The following is a 10371-nucleotide window of genomic DNA, read 5'->3' as shown; positions in this document are numbered from 1 at the left end:
TGTTAACCTATTGCATGTCAGTTTGATCCTTAGTGTGGCTAGAAGGCCTTTGAAGGAGACAAGAAATTTTTCCTTCCCAGCAGAGACAAAGGCAAAGTCCACAAGTTGTGTTCATCACAGATAAGCAGTAAATATAGCTTGCCTAAGTTGAACAAGGACTGTGACAGCATAATCAAGAGACACCTGATATTCACCAGACACTAACTACACATGAGATACATGGAACACAGAATATTCATAAGGTATTACGTCAGCCACCCAGTGATGATGCCATCCTGGCTCCACGTGTCCTCACTCCAGAAACCGCCAACCAAATCCTCAACATGTCCAGCTATACCAGGCAGACTTGCCTGTGTGTCTCATCAAGGCCAGTGTGTGTTTCTGACCTACCATATAGGCTTTGCTCAAACCCTTACTATGGGCCCCATAACTCCATCAGCTTTGAGACTGAGGCATCAGAGAGTATCACAGGCCCAGGGTCCAGTCAACCTCGCCTTTGTGTCTCATGGCTTGCCCCCCACCATACCTGAAGTGTGTTAGCTTGTTCCCTTTCCCTGCCTAGCCTCTTGCTGGATGGTTTGAAAGTTTGCACTAACTTGATACACATGGGACATGCTCAAGCAGCCAACTTTGGCCTTCAAGCCTTTCTGTTCCATGATGTCAGAATATGTTTCCCAGGGAACATTTGGAGGCCACCTTGGCATCATAATCTTTCCACACCTGATGCAGCTACACCCCAGACCAACCTCAGAACCAAGGTCTTCACCACACTCCTGCTTGATGAGCCTTCAGCTGGCTTTCTCACCCACAAGTCGTATCTGTCTCCTTCTTGAGGACTTGAGTTTTGACCAGCACGCCTTGTCGGCCACACTCAGTTCATGCCCCTGCATCTGGTCAGGGTGTTAGTCAGGCCTGAGTCAGGGGTGCTTTTGACCTCTAGCTGCACTCTCTGGCCAGGTGATCACATCTGGGGCCCCTTTGTGAGGTAAGCCCAGTCCCTCTGATGCTACTCAAGTGCAGTGCAAATCTGACAGATCCTTCAGCTCTGAGAGCTTCATGAACTCAGCAAGAGCCAGCAGTATCTGCCCCTAGTGCAGAAATCTGGCTTGTTTCACACCTTTTGGCTTTCTAAATACCTGGGCTTAGGACTGAAACCCTTAAAAATGAAAGCACCTCCTTGGTTCTTTGTGTCAGGGTCTTGTTATGTGACTCTATAGTTCTAGAGGCAGGATGAGGCATTAAACTGCCTGGGTCAGGGAAGGCCCTGTCTGAGAGGCCTTTGGGAAGGTAGTGTCTACGCCTGAGAAGAGCTGCCCCCAGGAACACCAAGTAGAAGGCATCATTTGGCAATGGTGGTGTTGATATGACATACCTCTGTGGGATGAACAAATTAGATCCCCACAGACCCACTTGCCATATGTTCCCCCTTTGTTAACCATGTCCCAGGTAAGAATTCCCGATTCTGCCTGCCTCCCCCATGTGGGAGTTCTCTCTCCTGGTGGTGGTTCTCAGGCCACGAGCCAGGCTCCACTAAGGAGAAGACTCCATCCCACTCTGCAGTTAGAGCCTGGCAGTGACAAGCAGCTCCTGGGAACTCAGATGGTTGGGGATTAATACTTGTTTTTCCAGAAGAAAATATATATCAGCATAAAGAGGACCATACCTGAGATACATAAGATAAAACTCCAAACAAGAAATGAGACTCTTGAAAAACCTGAGAATTGCCTGGCTGAGGGTTCAGATGTTTTAGACAAAATTGTGTACTTGGCCCGAGGAGCAGTTTCTAAGCAGGTATAAAACACAGACACCAAAATGGCAAAAGATAGTTAATTTGTCCATACATTTTGTTGCACATACACATGTGCACATACACACAGAATAAAGAGATGAATGGGAACACGGATTAAGTTACTTGGAAGATATTTGGTCTTTGGCAAGGAACTAAATTCTCTTTTATGGAAAAAGCTCTTTAAAATTTAAAAGAGGGACGTCTGGGTGGCTCAGCAGGGCGTGATCCTGGAGACCTGGATCGAGTCCCACATCCCGCTCCCTGTGTGGAGCCTGCCTCTCCCTCTGCCTATGTCTCTGCCTCTCTCTCTCTCTCTCTCTGTGTGTGTGTGTCTCTCATGAATAAATAAATAAAATATTTTTAAAAATAAAATAAAATTTAAAAGAAGGGAGAGGCGGAGCAAGATGGTAAAAGAGTAGGGGTCCTCAACTCACCTGGCCCGAGCAAGTTACCTAGATAACTTTCAAATCATCCTGAACACCTACGAATTTGACCTGAGATTTTTTTTAAGATTTTTATTTACTTATTCATGACAGAGAGAGATGCAGAGACATAGGCTGAGAGAGAAGCAGGCTCCATGCAAGGAGCCCTATGTGGGACTCGATCCTGGGACTCCAAGATCACACCCTGTGCTGATGGCAGGCACTCAAATGCTAAGCCACCCTGGCATCCCTCAACCTGAGATTTAAAGAGAGAACAGCTGGAACACTACAGAGAGAAGAGTTTTTGCTTCTAACAAGGTAGGAAGGTGGCAAAAAGTAAAATAAAAAAGAATCAAGTGGGGGAGGGGCCCTGCAAGGAGCCGGGCTAAGGAGGGCAGTGAGAGCCTTGGAGACAGGAAAGCTCAGCCCTGGAGAAGTGGGAACTTTAAAAATCCACACCGGATTCTTACCATATGGAAAGGCACTGTGCAGGGAAATGGGGCAGAACCACAGGAGGGGCAGGGCAGCCTCCAGTCTCCCAGAATCACTAATTGAGGAAGTGCACCTGGAGGAGAGCACAATGCACGCCATAGGTGGATCTCGGTAACGGGCTGGCGTGCAGGCCCAGCGCAGCATCAGGGGGAAGCAAGTCGGTCAGGCAGGGGCTTGGGGCTCGGGGTCTGTGCCCTGCTGCCTTTGGGAGCCGTGGCCCCAGGAGCATGATTCCAGCAGCACAGGCCCCAGATCCCAGGGCACCGGGGAGACACAGCCCATGATCCTGCACTCCCAGCAGGGAGGCAGAGGCGGGAAGGGCACAGAACAGCGAGGACTCTCCTGATTCTGGGTGCCCCCAGGCTGTGGAGGTCAGCACCCTCCGATGCCCTGGGAGCATCAAGGCCAGTGCAGACTGGGAGACTGTTGTAGTTACTGCAGAAGCTGACTCCAGGGGTGGAGATTGGGCTGCCGCCAGTGTTGTTGTTCCTCCTTGTGTCACCTTGTGCCTGGAGAGGCCCCCAGGAGACAGAGGCCTCACAGGATAAACAGCTCATCTGAGCCCAGCACCTGGGGATGGGGGCATCTCCCCCAGGTACATACACCTGAGAATCAGTACAGCAGGCCCCTCCCCCCAGAAGACCAGGTGGAAGGACAGGGGAAGAGTAAGTTCCTGACCCAGCAGTGCTAGGAAGCTCCAGGAGAAGTCAAGGGATTATACAGTATATAGAAGTAGAGGGTACCCTCCCCTCTTTATTCCCCTTTTCCATTACAACTCAGTTTTATATCAGATTTAAAATTTCCAATTCTTTTCTCTTTCCCCACCTTAACTACAATATTTTACCACCTCTTCATTTTTAGGTTTCTTCCTTTTTGACTTTCATATTTCTACAATTACATGTCTTAGATATATTTTCTGCTTCTAGAATCCCTTCAACATACTCAACTTAATTTTAGATATACGGGGTATTTTGTTGTTGTTCTGTTTTGTGTTTTTTGTTTTCTCTGCTTCATTTTGTTCTACAATGGCGAAAGTTAATACCTTCTAATCCATGACAAGCATGCACCCATAACCACGTGGTATACTGTGCTGGTTCACTCTATAAGATTATCTTCTCTCTTCATTCCCATTCTTCCCCCCTCTTTAAAGTCATTTAAATGTTGGTGGTCAATGTTGGGGCTCTCTTCAATTATTGCTGGTTTATATAAATTTGAGACTGAGCATCTTCTAACATACAAAACTTAATACACTCAGAGCCAAAACGGTCACCCTCTAGGACCCCTCAGGTAGACTATATTCTCCCTCCACTAAAACTTCTTCACTACCATCATCTCCCAGTAGCACCTGTCTTTTTTTTTCTTCTCTTTTTTTCTTTTTTGCCCTTCTTTAATTTTGCTTTTTTCTTTTCTTTTTTTCTCTTTTTTTTTCTTCTTCTTTGGGGTTTTGCCCTTTTGTATTTCTATTTATATTTTGTATTGAAATTTGATTTCATTTAATGGTCCTTTTATTTTATTTTGCTCTGATCTTCATTTTCATTTTCTGGTCTCTGACCTTGTCAGAATCATAGGGTGGATTTTACATAGGTTGTGGTTGATATTTTTGACTCAGCCCATTCATACAGCCACTCTCCACTGAGCAAAATGACTAGAAGGAAGAACTCACCACAAAAGAAAGAATCAGAAACAGAAATCTCCGCCACAGAGTTACAGAATATGGATTTCAATTCCATGTCAGAAATCCAATTCAGAAGCAAAATTATAAAGCTCCTAGTGGCTATGGAAAAAAAAAGCATAAGGGACTCTAGAGCCTTCATTACTGCAGAATTTAGATCTAATCAGGCAAAAACTAAAAATCAATTAAATGAGATGCAATCCAAACTAGATGTCCTAATGGCTAGGGTTAATGTGGTGGAAGAAAGACTGAATGACATAGAAGGCAAGTTGATTGTAAGAAAGGAAGTTGAGAAAAAAAGAGGAAAACAATTAAGAGACCATGAGGAAATGCTATGGGAAATAAATGATAGCCTGGGCAGGGAGAATCTGTGTAAATTTGGGGTTCCAGAAAACATTGGGAAGGAGAGAGGGCCAGAAAGTATATTTAAACAAATCATAGCTGAGAAATTCGCTAATTTGGGGAGGGAAACAGGCATTCAAACAGAGGTGATAGGAGGTCCCCTTCACACACAATCAAAAATCATTCAACACCTCGACATTTAATAGTGAAACTGGCAAATTCCAAAGATAAAGAGAAAATTTGTAAAGCAGCAGGAGACAAGAGATGCTTAACTTATATGGGGAGAAATATCAGATTAACAACACACCTCTCCACAGAGACTGGCAGGCCAGAAAGGGAAGGAAGGATATAGTCAGGGTAATAAATGAGAAGGACATGCAGCCAAGAATACTTTATTCAGCAAGGATCTCATTCAGAATAGAAGGACAGATAAACAGGTTCCAATATAGGCAGAAAGTGAAAGAATATGTGACCACCAAACCAGCTCTGCAAGAAATATTAAGGGGGACCCTGTAAAAGAAAGAGGAAACCCAAAGAAATAATCCACAAAAACAGGGACTGAATAGGTATTACAATGACACTAAATTCATATCTTTTAATAGTTACTCTGAATGTGAATGGGCTACAAGCTCCCATCAAAAGATGCAGGGTTTTGGACTGGATAAAAAAAACAAGACCCATCTATTTGCTGTCAACAAGAGGCTCATTTTAGACCTAAGGACACCTACAGCCTGAAAATGAAGGGGTAGAGAACCATTTATCATTCAAGTGGTTCTCAAAAGAAAGCAGGGGTAGCCATCCTCATATCAGATAAATTTGAGTTAATACCAAAGACTGTAATAATATATGAAGAGGGACACTATATCATACTTAAAGGGTCTGTCCAACTAGAAGATCTAACAATCATGAATATTTATGCCCCTAATATAGAAGCTGCCAAGTATATCATTCAATTAATAACCAAAGTAAAGATATACTTATATAATAATACACTAATAGTAGGAGACTTCAACATAGCACTTTCTGCAAATGACAGAGTTTTCAAGCACAAGATCACCAATAAAACAAGACCTTGGTGAGGAGGGGCAAGATGGCGGAAGAGTTAGGGTCCCCAAGTCACCTGTCCCCACCAAATTACCTAGATAGCTTTCATATCATCCTGTAAACCTACAAATTCGGCCTGAGATTTAAAAAGAGAAGAGCTGGAACGCTACAGGGAGAAGAGTTCGCGCTTCTATCAAGGTAGGAAGACGGGGAAAAAGAAAGAAACAAAAGGCCTCCAAGGAGGAGGGGCCCCGCGAGGAGCCGGGCTGAGGCCGGGGCGAGTGTCCCCAGGACAGGAGAGCCCCGTCCCGGAGAAGCAGGAGCTGCACCAACCTTCCCGGGCGGAAAGGGGCCCACGGGGAGTTAGAGCAGGACCCAGGAGGGCGGGGATGCCCTCGGGCTCCCGGGGACACTAACAGACAGTTGCGCCCCGGGAGAGTGCGCCGAGCTCCCTAAGGGCTGCAGCGGGCACGGCGGGACCCGGAGCAGCTCGGAGGGGCTCGGGCGGCCGCTCCGCGGAGGGGGAGGCTGCACGGGAGCGCAAATCCAACAGCGCAGGCCCCGGAGCACAGGGCGCCAGGACACAGCCCAGGATCCGGGCTCCCCCCGGGACAGGCAGAGGCCGGGAGGGCCCAGGACAGCAAGGACGCTCCTGCCCCGAGCTGAGCAGATCAGTGGCCCCGCCCCGGAGCCTCCAGGCCCTGCAGACGGAGAGCTCTGGAGCTACTGCGGGAGCTGACTCTAGGGCTGGAGAGCTGGCCCCGCCACTGTGGCTGTTCCTCCTGGGGCCTCACGGGGTAAACATCCCCCACTGAGCCCTGCACCAGGCAGGGGGCAGAGCAGCTCCCCCAAGTGCCAACACCTGAAAATCAGCACAACAGGCCCCTCCACAAGAAGACCAGCTAGACAGACAGGGGAAAAACAAATTGTTGACCAAGCAGCACTTTGTTTACTTGTTTTGTAGACATGTAGTTGTTACTCTTTCTTTTACAGGGTCCCCCTTAATATTTCTTGCAGAGCTGGTTTGGTGGTCACATGTTCTTTCACTTTCTGCCTATATTGGAACCTGTTTATCTGTCCTTCTATTCTGAATGAGATCCTTGCTGAACAAATTCCAGGGGAAGTTGAGGTATTTACAGTATACAGGATCAAAGGACACTCCCCCTTGTTTTTTGTTTCTTGATTTGTTTGCTTCCCCCCTGGCATTTTTATTCTTTTTTCTGTTCTTCTCTTTTTTTTTCTTTTTCTCCTCTTTTTTTCTATTTTCTTTTTCTTTTCTTCTTTCCCTTCTCTCTTTTTCTCCTTTTCCCAATACAGCTTGTTTTTGGCCACTCTGCACTGAGCAAAATGACTAGAAGGAAAACCTCACCTCAAAAGAAAGAATCAGAAACAGTCCTCTCTCCCATAGAGCTACAAAATCTGGATTACAATTCAATGTCAGATGCCAATTCAGAAGCACAATTATAAAGCTACTGGTGGCTCTGGATAAAAGCATAAAGGAATCAAAAGACTTCATGACAAAGAATTTAGATCTAATCAGGCAGAAATTAAAAATAAATTAAATGAGATGCAATCTGACCTGGAGGTCCTAACGACGAGGGTTAAGGAGGTAGAAGAAGAGTGAGTGACATAGAAGACAAGTTGATGGCAAGGAAGGAAACTGAGGAAAAAGGAGAAAAACAATTAAAAGATCTTGAGGAAAGGTTAAGGGATATGAATGACAGCCTGACGAAGAAAACCCTACATTTAATTAGGGTTCCCGAGGGCGCCGAAAGGGACAGAGGGCCAGAATATGTATTTGAACGAATCCTAGCTGAAAACTTTCCTAATATGAGAAGGGAAACAGGCATTCGTATCCAGGAAATAGAGAGATTCCCCCCCAAAAAAATCAATAAAAACCACTCAACACCTCGACATTTAATAGTGAAGCTTGCAAATTCCAAAGATAAAGAGGAGATCCTTAAAGCAGCAAGAGACAGGAAATCCCTAACTTACTTGGGGAGAAATATCAGATTAACAGCAGACCTCTCCACAGAGACTTGGCAGGCCAGAAAGGGCTGGCAGGATATATTCAGGGTCCTAAATGAGAAGAACATGCAACCAAGAATACTCTATCCAGCAAGGCTCTCATTCAGAATAGAAAGAGAGATAAAGAGCTTCCAAGATAGGCAGAAACTGAAAGAATATGTGACCTCCAAACCAGCTCTACAAGAAATTTTAAGGGAGATTCTTAAAATTCCACTTTAAGAAGTCCAATCCACAAAAACAGGGACTGAATAGATATGATGACACTAAATTCATATCATTCAATAGTAACTCTGAACCTGAATGGGCTTAATGGCCCCATCAAAAGGCGCAGGGTATCAGACTGGTTAAAAAACAGGACCCATCTATTTGCTGTATAAAAGAGATTCATTTTATTTTATTTTTTTAATTTATGATAGTCACAGAGAGAGAGAGAGAGAGAGGCAGAGACACAGGCAGTGGGAGAAGCAGGCTCCATGCACCGGGAGCCCGATGTGGGATTCGATCCCGGGTCTCCAGGATCACGCAATGGGCCAAAGGCAGGCGCCAACCCGCTGTGCCACCCAGGGATCCCAAGAGACTCATTTTAGACCTAAGGACACCTCCAGCCTGAAAATGAAAGCTTGGAGAACCATTTCCCATTCAAATCGTCCTCAAAAGAAAGCAGGGGTAGCCATCCTTATATCAGATAAACTAAAATTTATCCCGAAGACTGTAGTGAGAGATGAAGTGGGACACTATATCATACTTAAAGGATCTATCCAAGAAGAGGACTTAACAATCATTAATATATATGCCCTGAATGTGGGAGCTGCCAAATATATCAATCAATCAATAACCAAAGCTAAGACATATTTAGATAATAACACAATTATACTTGGTGACTTCAACCTACCGCTTTCTGCACTCCATAAATATTCTAAGACCAACATCTCCAAAGAAACAAGAGCTTTATTTTTTTTAGAGATTTGATTATTTATGTATGTATGTATGTATGTATTTATTTATTTATTTATTTATTTATTTTAGACAGAATGAGAGAGAGGGAGAGAGGCAGAGACACAGGAGGAGGGAGAAGCAGGCTTCATGCCAGGAGCTTGATGTGGCACTCGATCCCGTGATTCCACGATCTTGCCCAGGCCAAAGGCAGGTTGCTAAACCGCTGAGCCACCCAGGGATCTGCAAGAAAGAGAGCTTTAAATGATACACTGGACCAGATGGATTTCACAGATATCTACAGAACTTTACATCCAAACTCAACTGAATACACATTCTTCTCAAGTGCCCATGGAACTTTCTCCAGAATAGACCACATACTGGGTCACAAATCAGGTCTTACCTGATATCAAAAGATTGGCATCATCCCCTGCGTATTCTCAGACCATAATGCCTTGAAAGCACTGGGAGCCTTTCCCCTAAGATCAGGAACAAGACAGGGATGTCCACTCACACCACTGCTATTCAACATAGTACCAGAAGTCCTAGCCTCAGCAATCAGACAACAAAAAGACATTAAAGGCATTCAAATTGGCAAAGAAGAAGTCAAACTCTCCCTCTTCGCCAATGACATGATACTCTACATAGAAAACCCAAAAGCCTCCACCCCAATGATTGCTAGAACTCATTCAGCAATTCAGCAGTGTGGCAGGATACAAAATCAATGCCCAGAAGTCAGTGGCATTTCTATACACTAACAATGAGACTGAAGAAAGAGAAATTAAGGAGTCAATCCCATTTACAATTGCACCCAAAAGCATAAGATACCTAGGAATAAACCTAACCAAAGAGGTAAAGGATCTATACCCTAACAACTATAGAACACTTCTGAAAGAAATTGAGGAAGACACAAAGAGATGGAAAATATTCCATGCTCATGGATTGGCAGAATTAATATTGTGAGAATGTCAATGCTACCCAGGGCAATTTACACGTTTAATGCAATCCCTATCAAAATACCATGGACATTCTTCGGAGACTTAGAACAAATTATTTTAAGATTTGTGTGGAATCAGAAAAGACCCTGAATAGCCAGGGGAATTTTAAAAAAGAAAACCATAGCTGGGGGCATCACAATGCCAGATTTCAGGTTGTACTACAAAGCTGTGGTCATCAAGACAGTGTGGTACTGGCACAAAAACAGACACATAGATCAATGGAACAGAATAGAGAACCCAGAAGTGGACCCTCAACTTTATGGTCAACTAATATTCGATAAAGCAGGAAAGACTATCCACTGGAAGAAAGACAGTCTCTTCAGTAAATGGTGCTGGGAAAATTGGACATCCACATGCAGAAGAATGAAACTAGACCACTCTCTTGCACCATACACAAAGATAAACTCAAAATGGATGAAAGATCTAAATGTGAGACAATATTCCATCAAAATCCTAGCGGAGAACACAGGCAACACCCTTTTTGAACTTGGCCACAGTAACTTCTTGCAAGATACATCCACGAAAGCAAAAGAAACAAAAGCAAAAATGAACTATTGGGACTTCCTCAAGATAAGAAGCTTTTGCACAGCAAATGATACCATCAACAAAACACAAAGACAACCTAAAGATTGGGGGAAGACATTTGCAAAT

Source organism: Nyctereutes procyonoides, unplaced genomic scaffold (assembly GCF_905146905.1).
Source record: "Nyctereutes procyonoides isolate TBG_1078 unplaced genomic scaffold, NYPRO_anot_genome, whole genome shotgun sequence".
Lineage (NCBI taxonomy): Eukaryota > Metazoa > Chordata > Mammalia > Carnivora > Canidae > Nyctereutes > Nyctereutes procyonoides.
Note: the sequence above shows the minus strand (reverse complement) of the source record.